Raw genomic sequence first — 16,041 nt, forward strand, 5'->3', positions numbered from 1 at the left:
TGAGTCTTTTAAAAATATCTTCCATATTTCTAACGTGCTCAAACATATGGAACATCTTGTTTTCTTGCTTCCTTGAATGCTTGGTTATTTTCTGTTGGATGCCATGTATTGTAAATTTTTACTTTGCTGAATGCCTAATATTTTTGTGTATCTATGAATGTTATTGACTTAATATGATGCAATAAGAGCATTATCTATGTAGTCTTGTCATAAATGTTTAACCTCAATTTAACCATGGGAAATTCAAATACAGAACTTGGGATATTTTAAGAAATAAGTTACAGTATTATCTTTAAAAAAATCAATTTTGTGAAAAGCAAATACATAAAGGACCCAAAAAGTCAGTGGTATCACTTTAGATAAAGAAGACTAAAGAGTCATAACAGCCAATAGCAATGCATGAATCTTGATTGTATCAAAAAAGAAATCAGTTTCAAAAACAGTACACAATTGAAAAAAAATTATATATGAGATTCATATTATATGATATGCCATTATTATTGTCTTCTTGAAGTACGATAATGGCATTGTGGTCATGCAGGGGAGTGCTGTTTTTCTTAATATTTTCTGAAATATTTAGCTAAGAAGTGGGATATCTGAAATATGCTTTCATATAGTTAAGCAGAGAGAAAGAGACTGAGAGAGAGTGAGAGAGAATGAAAGAGAACAAGTGAAAGAGAGAGAAAGCAAATATGACAAAATCTTAGCAATTAATAAAGCTAGGTGAAGAGTGTGCAGCTGTTCTCTTTAATAATGCCTCAATCTATCAATATCAGAATTTTTCAAATAAAAAGCTGGTAAGTAGGGACAAAACCAAGACCAGATGGTTTTTTGTGTGTGTGTGTGTGGTTTTTTTTTTTTGCGGTACATGGGCCTCTCACTGTTGTGGCCTCTCCCGTTGCAGAGCACAGGCTCTGGACGCGCAGGCTCAGCAGCCATGGCTCACGGGCCCAGCCGCTCCACAGCATGTGGGATCTTCCTGGACCGAGGCACGGACCCGTGTCCCCTGCATCGGCAGGCAGACTCTCAACCACTGCGCCACCAGGGAAGCCCCCAGATGGTTTTACAAGGAAGTTTCATTAAATCTTTAACAATTTTTGAGTTATAAATTATTTTGAGAAATAAGGTATCCATACTAATTTCGTAATGTGAGAATAACCTTGAAACTAAGTCACATGAGAACAGTTTGAAAAATGCAAATTTTAGTATACTTCTATAAACATGAAAACAGAAATAAAATTTGATAAAATATCAAATTGTAACTAGAAGTTTAATAACAAATAATACATTACGGCCAAATAGGGTTTATCCTAAAAATGCAATATTTTAACAGTAAAATTTACCAAATTAATGGGTTAAAGAAAAACCCTGCAATCATCTAATAGGTTCCAAAATATTCCACAATATATAGGACTAAACAGCAGAGAAAATGAATGAACTAGATCTGCATGCATGTTAACAGAAATGTCTCTGAAAACATAAGTTTGAATGCATCAATAGGTTGCATTTGATAACACAAGTATGAAATTAAAAAAGGAACCAAGGGACTTCTCTGCTGGCACAGTGGTTAAGAATCCACCTGCCAATTCAGGGTACATGAGTTCGAGCCCTGGTCCGGGAAGATCCCACATGCCGTGGAGCAACTAAGCCCGCGTGCCACAACTACTGAGTCTGTGCTCTAGAGCCTGCAAGCCACAACTACTGAGCCCACGTGCCACAACTACTGAAGCCTGCGTACCTGCTCCGCAACAAGAGAAGCCCACGTACCACAGCGAAGAGTAGCCCCTGCTCACCACAACTAGAGAAAGCCTGTTTGCAGCCAAGAAGACCCATGTAGCCAAAAATAAATAAATTTATTTTTTTAAAAAGAACCAAAATAGTACATCAAGTTTGTGGCTACACATATTCAAAGTAAAAGTATAAGAACATGAATGTTGAGAGTATATCTCCTCCTTATGATATTCTAATGGCTTCTCATAACTCCTAAGATGAATAACAAAATCTTTACTATGGACTCTGAGATTCTACATGATCTGATATCAGCCAACATTTCTAGAATTGTCAGATATTACATTTCTCCTAGCTCTGTGTGTTCCAGCCTTGCCTGATTTCATTCACAGACTTGAATGTGTCATAGCACAGCTCACTAAGGGCCCTTTGCTCATGTCATTTCCTCTTTATGAAATAGTCTAGTCTTACTCCTCCTACATAATTTCTGTTTATTTTTCAACTCTCATCTCATTTCTCACTTATTCGGGAGATACATGGTCAAATTCCCCCATTTTACTCTTACAGCATTCCATACTATTCTTTCCCTCTGGGGCTCTATATCAGTTGTTATTTCTCATTTATTGATGAGATTGTATGATTAGTATTTGTCTTCCCATTAGGTTTGTACTTCCCCCACCTAAAATCAGAGACCACATCTGTTTGTTAACCAGTGTATCCCTAGCACCTAGTACAGTTCTTATACATTAAAGGTGCTTACCAAATATTTATTAAGTTGGTGAATGAATTCGCAAAGTTGCTTTCTTTCATAGGATTCATTTATTTTGATTGTAATCCCTCTAAAATGTTTTTCTTTCTGTGGATTTTTCTATGTTCTCATTTATCTTTTGCATGAGACTAATGCAATAGGATATGGTTTGGGTGTCTCTCCCTGGATGAGAAGGAATGGATACCATTCCCTCATGATTGACAACAACATCTAGAACCATGGGGTTCTAGATGGAGCATTTCCCAGACAAATGGAAGGAATATGCTAATCTTGCCTATATTTATATGAAATTGCATGGCAGAGCAAATAATTAAGCTGTTTAGGAATTAGGATATATAACAGAAAAGATATTCTGCAATAAAAATTAGAATTGAAATATGCTTTTCTTCATGTCTACATTATTTAAGAATGTATAATCACTCTTCCTGAGCAAAAAATAAAAATGGCTTCAAAGTTATTAAGTAAAAAGATAATGACAGCTCTTTTCAGCGTTTCCATCCTTTCAATTTAACAACTATTTATTGAGCATCATGTATGTGTAAGACATGGAACTTGTGCTGTGAAGGGCGTTGATAAATAAGTAACAAACAGTGACAGAGCCAGAATTAAAATCCATATTTGTATGATTCCTAAGCCCTAATTTTGTGCACTACAGGACAAGTATATAAAAGTTTTGGGTGAACCTAGTAAGCCTGGAAATGTGTACATCTTTCTCCTATAAGCCAGTGTCTCCTCAAATGTGATGCTGTTCTGGCAAAGACACCAAGGTCAAATTAGCTTGGGAAATTAGCTTGTCATATACTTAAAGAGCTCTGAGAAAGTTTTTAGTAAAGAAGCAGGTTTTTCATTGTTTAACTCAGCACTTCCTAAAAGGTACTTAAACAGGGAATTTTTTAAATGTAATGTATCCTGGGAAACTGTTCCAGGCAAGAAGGAGCTATAAAGTCTTTTTTGGTGGTATTTTTTCTTCTAATGTAGAGCTGGGTTTCAGAAACACACTTTGTAGAGCTCAATGCCCTTTCTCACCCCCTGCCTTTGCTCTTTGCCCGAAACACCCATGCCCTTTTTTGTGATACGTGATGCATTCTTATTTATACATTAGTTCAAATGTCAGATGGTCTGTGAAGTCTTCTGTTAACCATTTACCTACATACATATAAACGTGTGTGCACGCACACACACACAAAATAAGCACTAAAAGTTATAAAGTAATAATATTAAAGACTTCTAACTTTCATAAGCATTTACTATGTTAAGACGACTTAACACATCACAAATTTAATTTAATGCTCACAATTATTATTTATTATCCCTTTAATTTCCCTGTATCTCACATATCATTTCTCTGATCCTCCGGTCTTCCTTGTACATCACTGACAACTCCTTCACGGTCTACTTTGCTGGTTCTTTTCATTTCCACAAAGTCAAAATGTTGGCCTACCCTAGCCTTTTGCAGTCACACCATTGGTTATTTCATCACATTTCATGTTGAATATCGCGGCTAAGAGCACAGACCTTTGAGCTAAACTGTCTGACTTTGAATCGCAGCTCAACTACTTTGTTAGATGTGCAACCTTGAGCTAATAATCTTTCGTTTCTCACCTCAGGGAGCTCATCTGTTAAAAACTGGGATCTTAACAGTACCTACACAATAGAATTGTTGGAGCATTAAATGAATTAATATCTGCAAAAATGCCTGGCACTATATGTGTTTGCTGATATTATTATTTATACTCTAATGACTCATAAATTGTATCTAGTCTGGACTTCTGCCATGAATCTGTGACTCATACATCCAACTACCTACACAGTGTCTGCAACTGGAAATCTAAGATACATCTCAAATATATTATGTATAAAATAGAAAATCTTATCACCCTTTAGCCAGGGTGAACTCAGTAAATGGCAACTACCTCCAGTGGCAAAGGCAGACCACTGAGGCATCCTTGCAGGCATCCTTGAGTTTTCTCTTTCTCTTAGGTCATCCATCCATACATCAAATTTAGATTGCTCTGCCTTTAAGTTATCTAGACTCTTACCACTTCTTGCTGCACCCATCCTAACCATTGGCCCAAGGTCCCAGGATCCCTCATCTGAAGTTTTGTAATAGCTTCCTAATTTATCTTTCAGCTTCTGCCCTTGCTTTCCTGTGGACCATATTCAAATAGAAGAATGGCTATTTTAAAATGTCAATCAGATAATATCACTCCTCTGCTCATAGACTTCTATGACTTCCTACCTTACTGATTAAAAACTGCAGTCCTTACAAAGGTTTATAACAATTTTCCTAATCTGCCCCACACACTCCCTGAAACTGTCTAACCTCATCTACTATCTTCCCTTCTTTAATTCCACCCTTACTGCTCCTGCTTCCTCCCAGGTCCTCCAGCAACAGACATGATTTTCTCTCAGGGTCTTTGCACTTGCTATTCCTTCTACTTGGAATATTTCTTTCTCAGGGACCTACGTGCCTCTCTCCCTCACTCCTTCAGTTATTTTCTCGAAGTCCACCTTCCCAAAGCCTTCTTTGACTACCTTATTGAAAATTGCAACTCCACTCTACCCAAGCTCTCTTTCTCTGCTAAATTTTTCTCCATAGAATTTAAGACAAGCTGACACATGATAGCTTTTATTCATTTGTTTATTTATTGTTCAAATTCCCCCTCTAGTTTCTAAGCTCAATGAAGAGTTGAGTTTTTATTTCATTTGTTCACTGCATATCCACAGTGCTTAGCAGAGTATATGGCACGTAATCAGCGCTTGAGAAATAGTTATAGAATAAGTGACTCCCCTGCACATGATTGATGAAGAAAGTGTGACTCACAGAAATAAGTAATTTGCTCAGAGCATCCAAAATTTGCCTAAGGCATCCAAGGTCAAACCCAGAATTAGAAGATGCAGGTCAACATCTAGGGTGCACATGCTCAACCAATATGTAATATACAAAGAATATTATTTGAGTAGTCATGTACATACTCCCTTTCCTCACCAGAAGCTGACGTTCTTGAGAGCAGGAAGAGTTTTAGTCATCTTTATAGCCTTGGTACCTAATACAGAATTGGGATCATAGAAGTAGTGATGTGCTGGAGCAGCTACCCCAGCTTGAGAGAGTCTACTGTGTGCCTCTCTTCCAACTCTGCTTTCAGTGATATATTGATACATTGGTACCTTGGAATGGGCCTAAGGGCCATGGAAATCATCAAACACTACACCTCAAGATGTTTTCCCCAGAGAGCTGGTTGTTAAATATTTACTTGCATAAAAGCATACAATTACATAAAAGATACTTTAAAAAATGTTTGGCGCATGAGTGAATGTACTGGTGAATGAAATGTATAGGGGAGAGTTATATGCCAAGACATCTTTTAGTACACTGGTGATGCAGAGAATGTGAAAAGAAGGTGGAGGCTGGTGATCAATAACTTTCAATGAACATAATAAAACAATCACATTAAATAATAAAATCCTTGTGATAGAACATAGTTCAATTTCCTACTTTATGAGGGAATTTTATATAAAGAATCCTTTAAAGGAGATATCCAGAGATTACCAAAATAAAATCTTCCAATAAGAGGGAATCCAAGGAAATCAGGTAGAGCTCTATTTCTTTCCAGGATAAAAAAAAAATAGATTCATATTTCTTTTCAAATATAGTATCCCACATAATGTATTCTCATTTTGTATTTTATCATTGTATGTCTGTGAATATATCTGACTCTCCCATTGGATAAGTGCTTCCTAAACATTTTAAACCACCATTTCTTTTAAGAGAATCACCTTCAGATAAAAATCCAAAGACGTATAAAATTGTGCATACAATTTCCAGAGGAGCATAAACCTTCAAAGTACCCTCCATAAGCCTCAAGTTAAAGAATAGGAATATTGTGCTAGAATGAGAGAACCCTAGGAGCTGACTTTGCCTAATTCATTTCCAATTTCCAGCAAGTGTCTGGCACACTGACACTTAAAAAGAAGAAAACAAAGGGAAAAAAAGACTTGTAGATTGAGTAAATGGGTGGAATGAACAATTAGTCACTTTAGATGCCTATTACTGCCCCTTAGATCTTTTCTTCAAAACACTTTCCATTTTGTCAACTATTTATATATATAGTTTCCAAAACCTGTAATTTTCAAATTATCCTCTTTTCATAATTCTCCACTTTTTACCATTTATAACCCCCAACTTAATGTTCTTGATTGGTGATAAAGAACATCAAGCTATATTGCCTTTTTTTTCACCTGGAATATGTAGTTCTTTCAGTTCAAGATTCCATTAACTTTCCAGGCAACTTTATTATCACCCATGATCCACAGTGATATTTCATTTAGCTAAAAAGCTAGATCTTTTCCACCTGAAAGACTATTAAGCTAGGCATTCCATTCTTCTGTTTCCTCAGTGGAGTTTTAAACCTAACTCTACATTTTTACTATTTAATTCCATTGTCAGTTTCAATCCACTTTCCAGTCTGTGAAATTCTTTGTAAACTATATAGCATAGTAGTAGCTTGAGCTCCCCTTTTAGAATCATTCCTAAATTTATTAAATATGCCTTAAATAACATCATGTCATCAAATAGTTGGTTAAAAAATGATATAAAGAAAGGTCCAGTCATGTAAACCAGAGGCCTCCTGCAGTTTGACATTGATCCATTAATTAACCAGCATTGTTTGGTAGGAAAGGTTTATCAGCTAAAGATTCAACAAACTGCCCAGCAATCTTACCCATATATATTCATCTTAACCACAAGGGTATCTTAGGAATTATTTCCAATGCCTTGTTGAAATCCAGGTGATTCAGAAGAGGCATCACATCATCTGTGAAATTTTTCCCTGAGACTCAAATGTACATCCCTCCTTTGTGTTCCCATGAAATTTTGTGTGAGTCCCTATCACAGTCCTTACCACAATATACTAAAGTTCCTTTTGTACCTGTTTCCCTAAATATTGTAAGGCCTTTGGAGAATGAGTCTGTGCTTTCTTTACCTTTACATTCTCAGAACCTTGTGCACAATAGTTATTCAATAAATATTTCTCAAAATGAGTAAATAATAAATTCTCATCTGCCACCTTAAGATGTGGAGTCCTGTATAAAGTGTGCAGTTTTCTCTGGGCTTACTCTAAGATGTAAATCATTAAAAATAATTCACAATAACTCGTGGGAATAGACAAGCCAGTTCATCTCTTTGTGTGCCTCACTTAAAACATTCTTACTATTTTAAAATCACAGACATATGGAATGTGTGGCTTGTTTTTATTACAAAAAGATAATTTCATCCTTTTAAGCTAAAATTGTCCATGCTATTGTGGTTATTTCTCTTTTCATTCTTTTATATTGTACCTTTTGTATTTTTTTAAATGTCAGATACAGTATCTCATTAACACTCTTCAGAGAACAGTTGCCAATGTTTCCATTCATAGAGTTAATACTTGGAATGCCTCCTTCAAAATAATATGAAAATGATACAATGCAACAAAATCATAATGTTCCTGAATATTTATGCACTCCAGTGTATATAATTTACATTGAACTTTCTGTTCCTTGCCTGATCCTAATAAACTTTTTCATGTATTTAGAGAATAAAATGCCATTATCTCATACCTGCCTTTTGATGGCCAGAGATAGATCCATTTTTTTCCCAAAGCCAACTTGTAAAAGGAAATACTCACTGATGAAATACCCAGTGTTCCTGAACACAACTTGAGTAATTAATATCTATTATAGCCTGAAAAACTCAATGAAAGGACCGCAAAGTGACCTTGTACCTGATGTGCTATCTTTATTAATTGAACTCTAAGCTAGCCCTTGAGATTTTTATGGAGTCTGTAACAGAAAGGTCAATGTAATACCAGTAAATCCTGTTGTATTTGTTAGTTCATTCTGCAAATGCAAAAGTTGGGTGAACATTGATTCCATTCATTTGTAATCCAATATTAAAGAGGGAAAAGTGATTTTCTTTTTACCATCTTATCCATTTACATTTACATGGAAAATAACATTTCCAAGGAAAATCAGAGGACTGTTTTAATAGCAGTGGTACATTAGAGGTTGAGCATGTTTTCCATTTTTTAACATCTTATAAAATGTCCAGAAAGAAATTATTATTTTGAATTAGAAACTAATACATATTTATATTGCACAAAAACTATGTTTAAGGTGCTTTTATAGGTTCCAAGAATACATCATAAATAATTTAGTCAATGCCCTAAAAAAATCTGAATCTAATGGGAAAATAGAATATTGAGAACTCACTTATAATAAAGGGTAAAGTAAGGGAAATACTTTGATATCAATATGAAATAATGCTGTGGTAGCACAGAGGATTCAATGATATTTCCTTTCTTCCTCTCTGCTTTCAATTTCCATTTCCCAGGTGAACAGATTCTTATGCTGCCTTCTTGTTATTCAGGAACTCATCACTACGACATTGCCCCAACTACCCTCCTTATCCAAATCCAAATTAAATCTTGAGGAATGTGTAAATTTCATAAGGCTGCCATAACAAATTCCCACAAACTGAGTAACTTAAAGCATGAGAAATTTATTTTCTCATAATTCTGGAAGTTAGAAATCCAAAATCAAAGTGTTGCCAGGGCCAGGTTCCCTCCAAAGGCTCCAGGAAGAATCCTTCCTTGCCTCTTCTAGCTTCTGGTGCTTTCCAGCAATCCTGCTATTCCTTGGTTTGTGGCTGCCTAACTCCAATCTCTGTCTCTGGCTTCACATGGCCTTCTTTCTTATGTGTCCCTGTGTCTCCAAATTTTTCTGTCCTCATAAGAACACCAATCACTGGATTTAGGTTCATCCTGATCCAGGATGACCTTTTCTTAATTTCATTACATCTGCAAAGGCTCTCTTTCCTGGGAGTTACTGGGAGTTAAGACCAACAGATCTTTTGGGGAACATAATTCAGTCCACCATGGGAGCAGGCAGCGGTGTGGGTGGCTAATCTCAGCTAGGTGGCTAGGTGTTTAAAAGGACTACTAGCTCCGTCGAGTAAATCAATTTATACCAAAGTCACAACAACTCTGTGCTTCATTTGCATTTTTAACAAGGACTCTGTAACACAAATGTTTCCATAATGAGTAGACTGGTAGGGATCAGAGCATTCCTGGTACCTGCTTTCTGTCCAGAGCTTCCAGCTCTTCACCTTCAGCAAACCCAAGGCCAAGTGTACACCTCCCTACCCACTCATCACAGTGGATCAGCTACACGATGAAGAGGAGATACTTATGTAGAAAATTTAGATTGTGTATCTTATTTTCCTTTACCTTGAGTTATGTTTTCACTCATGATAAATATATTTTCCTTGGATCAAATTATATGAGTAATGGCTTTATACTTCATTTTAATTTTTCCATATGAATGTGGATTTAGATCTTCATATTTCCCATATATGGTCTCTATATAAAGGATATATATTAAAAATATGAAGGACCTTCATGCAAAAATGTTGGCAACAGAAACTACACAAATGGAAATGGTTTTGGTAGGCATGGATTTCTTTTCTTCCAAAATGCTTCCCAAGTGTGAGTAAGAAGAATGAATAGGAACAAAGTAAAAGTCTTTACAAAGTTTAAAGCAGGTAATCTGGGTTCTTCTGTGCTTAGTAAAGTCAATGTTCATTCGCAATCGTGGAGCACTCACCCCAGATAGGGTAAGGACAAAGGGAGGTGGTACCTTTATTTAAGCCATTAAAATCCTGCAATTCAGCTTTTAAAATGATTCAAAATGTGATGAATGTATTTTTTTTTTAAATGCTTTTCCTCGTACTCAGTGAGTCAGAGTACAGCTTTATGGTAAAATCACCCCCCTTCTGAACAATATAATGTATTTCATTTTTTTAAATAACTTGGTTTATTCCTAAATTACATGCTATCAATACACAGCTCAAATCATTGTATTTAATGTAGCATTTACAGCTAAAATTGGAATAAATTCTTCTTCTTTCCCAGAACATTATATATTTGAGAATTGAGAGTTTAATAAGAAATTCTGATTTTTTAAAAATCTTTCATCATTTAAACTTTAGAAAGAGAAAATACATTTTTCTAAATTAAGTTACCATGGTATAAAATATCCACTTACATTTTTCTTAGGATTAGCTTTTTTTCTTTGTTGATTATAAAAAATATTATGCTAAATATTATTATTTTGATTATTGATTTCCCAAGAGACTTTAGTCTGAATTAGAAAGCTGCAGCTTAAGTCTTACCATTAAAATGTATAGCAAAACATTCATTTTTCACGCAATTAATTTACACTCAAGAAAAAAATTTAATGGCTATTTAAATAATCATGAGTTTCTATTGTTCCTTTTATTCAACTGTTTTGAACACTCTGGAACTGACCCCAAACATCTGCCACAAATTCCACTGAGACGTACAGGACCTGTTACATACAGAAATTCTGAATCCTACCCCACACCCACTTATCAACATCCCTACAAATGTATAGTTCATGGGTCTGCATTTAATAAGCCATCTAGATGATTCTTATGCCTATTAATGTTTGAGAATCCAGGATAAAAGGGGACAGATTAGCGGATCTTAGCCTTTTCAACACTGGTGATCTCTAGGCTCTGCAGTACACTGGGAGAACCTATTCAGTGACTGTCAGCTTCTTCCAGAGGAGGTCATCCAAGGGGCAGAAGAAGAGAGAAAACCTAGCCACCTCCCAATGCCCCCAGAGTTCTGGAGGCCTGGCCAAAGATAGCGGGCAGCGTGTTTAGAGTCATAGACTTCTCTTCCATTCCTCCCTCCCTCCATACCGTCCTCCTTCCCTCCCTTTCCTGCTTCCTTCTTTCTTGTCAATGCCTTCTCTGCTATTGTCAGAAAAAAGGTCTGTATGTGTGAGGGGGGTGATGGGGTTTCCAGAAGACAGCAACAAAAACCCTCTCTTATCACATCTACCTGGCTCAATCTCATTGAACGCTCTCAAAACAAGTTCTTACAAAGGAAAGTATCCATTTTCTTTTTGGTTGTTATTGTCATAGACAAAACAGAAAAAAAGTAGTGTCATCAACCATCTGTCCCTGGCCTGTCTCCCATCTTTGGTCCCAGCGAGACATCAATCTCCCTCTGGATGAGTGTGACTGAGGATGGATATAAATATCATACAATCTTTATCAGGACTTTACTTCCTATCTCCCATTTTCAGACCCCTCTTCCAGGGAAGGTTTTAACAAGTAGAATCAGAAATCAAAACATCATCTGAACAAGCAAGAAGTGTACTTGCTTCTTGGGAGCAATCGTTGGAGCTCAGCCCAATGCTCATCCTGTCCATCAGAAGCCCCTGGGCTACTAGCTGACCTGCCTCTCCCAAGTCTGTAACATCACAAGTCAGGGCTTCTCATTCGTTGTATTAATTATCCCAGACCCCTCCCAGAACTAGAGAAATGAGGAGATGGAGTGCTTAAACTTTATCTATTGAACTTAAAGATAGGAAAAATCAAACCATTTTAGATCCAGTCTCAGTGAAATTAAAAAAAAAAAAAAAAGATTTATTATGGTCTAAACCAGAAGGTGGCAAACTATGGTCATGGGCTGAATCTGACCTGCTGCTAGCTTTCGCAAATGAGGGAATACAGCCACAGACATGAGTTTATGTATTGTTTGTTTTCACACTGTAACAGCAGAGTTGAGGAGTTGTGACAGGAACTGTGTAATAGATGAGTAGGTATAGAACATCCTTGACTTTACCTCTTGGCCTGTAATGCCTAAAATATTTACTATCTGGCTCTTTAGCGCACAGTTTACTAGTCCTCGGTCTAAATCAAAATGTTCATGATTTTTTTCTACAGCTTCTAAAGGCAAAATATTCATAAATTGAATTCCACAAAAAATTCCCCATAGAAATAGAAAATATGAATAGACCAATTATTAGTAAAGAGGTAAAATCAGTAATCAAAAATCTCCCCATGAAGAAAAGTCCAAGACCAGATGGCCTCACTGGATTTTACCAAACATTTAAAGAATTATTAAAACCAACACTTCTCAAAGATCAGAGAGAGGGGAACACTCCCAGAGTCATTTTACGAGGCCAACATTATCCTAATACCAAAACCAGAAAATGATACTACTAGAAAAGAAAACTATAGGCCAATATCCCTGATGAATATAGATGCAAAAATTCTCAGTAAAATACTAGCAAACAAAATTCAACAGTACGTTAAAAGAATTGTTCACTATGATCAAGTGGGATTTATTCTTGGGATGCAAGAATTGTTTAATATATACAAATGAATCACTGCAATACATCACATTAACAGAATGAAAGAAAATAATCATGATCATCTCAATAGACACACAAAAAAAGCATCTGACGAAAGTCAACATACTACATGAAAAAACCTCTTAACAAATTAGACATAGAAGGAACATATCTCAACATAATAAAAGCCATATATGACAAGCCCACAGCAGATATCAAACTCAATGGTGAAAGGTTGAAAGATATTCCTCTAAGATCAGGAAAAAGACAAAAGTGCCACTCTCACCACTTCTATTAATCATAGAACTGGAAGTCCTAGCTAGAGCAATCAGGCAAGAAAAAGATATAAAAGGCATTAGAATGGAAAAGAAAGAACTAAAAGTATCTCTACTTGCAGATAACACGATTTTATATACAGAAAATTCTAAAGACCACACCAAAAAACTGTTAGATCTAATCAACGAATTCAGTAAAGTTACAGGATACAAAATTAACATGCATTTCTATACACTAACAGCAAGTTTTCTGAAAAAAATAAGGAAATTGATTCCATTTACAGTAGCATCAAAATCAATACAATACTAAGAAATAAATGTAGAAAAGGAGGTGAAAGATCTCTACTACAAGATGTTAATGAAAGAAGTCAAAGGAGACACAGTTAAATGGAAATGCATCCTGTGTTCATGGATTAGAAGAAATAATGTTGTTAAATGACAATACCACCAAAAACTATCTATTAATGACAGTACCACCAAAAACAATCTAAACCTATAGATAGTTTTCTATTTCTTACAGAAGTAGAAAAAACACTTCTAAAACTTATGTGAAACCACAAAGAACCCCAAATAACAAAGAAATCCTGAGAAAGAACAAAGTAGGAGGCATCACACGTCTGGATTTCAAGCTATACTATAAAGCTATAGTTATCAAAACAGTATGGTACTGGCATAAAAATAGACACATAGATCAATGGAACAGTATTGAGAGCCCAGAAATAAACCAAAGCATATACGTATGGTCAACTAATATTTGACAAGCTATCCAAGAATACTCAGTGGACAAAAGACAGCATCTTCAATAAATGGTGCTGGGATGATTGGACATTCACATGTAAAATAATGAAACTGGACCCCTGTATTACACCACTCAAAAAAATTAACTCGAAATGGATTAAATGAAAATGCCAACTTGAAAAGATATCTGCACTTCCATATTTATAGCAGCATTATTTACAATATTGAAGATATGGAAACAACCTAAGTGTTCACTGATGGATGAATGAATAAAGAAGTTGTGGTGTGTATAGATATAAATATAGATAAAGATATATAATGGAATATTATTAAACCATAAAAAAATCAAGAAATCTTACCATTTTCAACAACATGGATGGAACTTGAAGGCATTATGCTAAGTGAAATATGCCAGACAAAGACAAATACTGTATGATCTCACTTATATGTGGGATCTAAAAAAAGAAACCTCATAGAAACAGATGTCAGACTTGTGGTTACCAGAGATGGAAGGTAGGGGGAGGGAGAATTGGAGGAACTTAGTCATAAGGTACAAACTTCCAGTTATAAGATAGATAGTACTAGGGGTGTAATGTACAACATGATGACTATAGCTAACACTGCTGTATGATATATAGGAAGGCTGTTAAGAGAGTATATCATAAAAGTTCTCATCACAAGGGGAACATTTTTTCTTTTTTATTCTTTCTTTTCTTTTTATTGTGTCTATATGAAATGATGGATGTTAGCTAAACCTATTGTTATAATCATTTCACAATATATGTAAATAAAACCATCGTGATGTATGCCTTAAACTTATACACTAATGTATGTCAATTATTTCTCAAAAACTGGAAAAAAGGTTCCCCATACACATGTTAAAACAATCTAGGTCTTTTCTCACTAACCAGCATAAGATCACCATAAATATGTGGGAATAACTGCTCCAATCCCAATAACAGAACAGCACCTGTCATAGTAGGTATTCAATAAATGTTTGGTAGGGATATATGTATGCATATGGCTGATTCACTTTGTTGTACAACAGAAACTAACACAGCATTGTGAAGCAATTATACTCCAATAAAGATCTATTAAAAAATAAATAAATGTTTGGTTAAATAAATAAATATTTTAAAATGTGTGTACATTCTACATTACATTTATGATATGTCTCTATTTTGGAATAAAAATTTTTAGTCCCGAGCTGTGAACTGTATTATCTCTGTCCTCCTTATCTTTGCTCATGCTGCACTGCTTAGTTATCATTCAACGTTCACTTTACACAGCCTATTTTCCATTAAGCTTCAGCCAAGTGAAATTGAATGCTGGAACATTTGTGACCGTAGCCAGACATTTTGTGCAAATTTCTTCATTTCTTTCTTCACTTTCTCCTCTTGACTATGAACACTTCAAGGGCAGGAGAGTGTTTTAGTCAGCCTTTTAGCCATAGAATCTAGCAGCTGTTACATAGAATGCATTTAGAAAAATGTATGTTGAATTTAAAAAGACTTAAAGACCCAGTCTAGTAATTCTGAAGTCAAAAAATTCTATTTAAAGTACAGCCATAGGAATTGGCTCAACAACCTCTTCTGGCAGCAAATTTCATTTATTACTATAAACTGCATAAAGTAATTGTCTTTATTTGTTCAAAATTCAATGTCCTTTAATCACATCTGGTGAATCAAATTAAGGAACTTACTCTTATTAAGGGAGTTCAATTTTGAATATAACTGAGATGTTTCTAAGAGCATCACTCAGAGTCCTTTAAAAATTTTTTCTTCATAAGAAAAGTAATGCTCCATTTGGCTATTTTCCTATTCTTTCATTTATAAGAATCATATAGTGCTTTTCTTAATCATTTATATTATCTTTAATCAATTGGCTCAACAATTATTTTAAAATATTACATAAAACAAGTATGTGTCCATATTATTTCCCCTTTGGCGAATTTTACCCTAAGTGACTAAAGTACCCTACATAATATATCTAAGTAATTTTAATTTTTCTATTCATCCTTTGTTAAAGAAAAAAAAAACTGCTCTATAATGAAAGCTCCAAAATGCATTTGAGTTTGTGAAATGGTGAAATTAATGAGTAGGATTTTATACTTTACTCAAATATATCCGAAATCCAAACACTTCTCTTCATTGTCACTGTCCCCAAATTTACAACCACCATCATATCTCAACTCAACTACTGCAATATCCTTTGGAGGCTACTGCTTCTGGACTTGCTTTTTCTACTATTCACAGACTATTCGAAGTGATCTTTTTATTTTTTGTTTGTTTATTTGTTTGTTTGTTTTTGTGGTACGCGGGCCTC

This window comes from Monodon monoceros, unplaced genomic scaffold, assembly GCF_005190385.1.
Source record: "Monodon monoceros isolate NGI ecotype Baffin Bay Population unplaced genomic scaffold, NGI_Narwhal_1 Super_Scaffold_15, whole genome shotgun sequence".
NCBI classification, from domain to species: Eukaryota; Metazoa; Chordata; class Mammalia; order Artiodactyla; family Monodontidae; genus Monodon; species Monodon monoceros.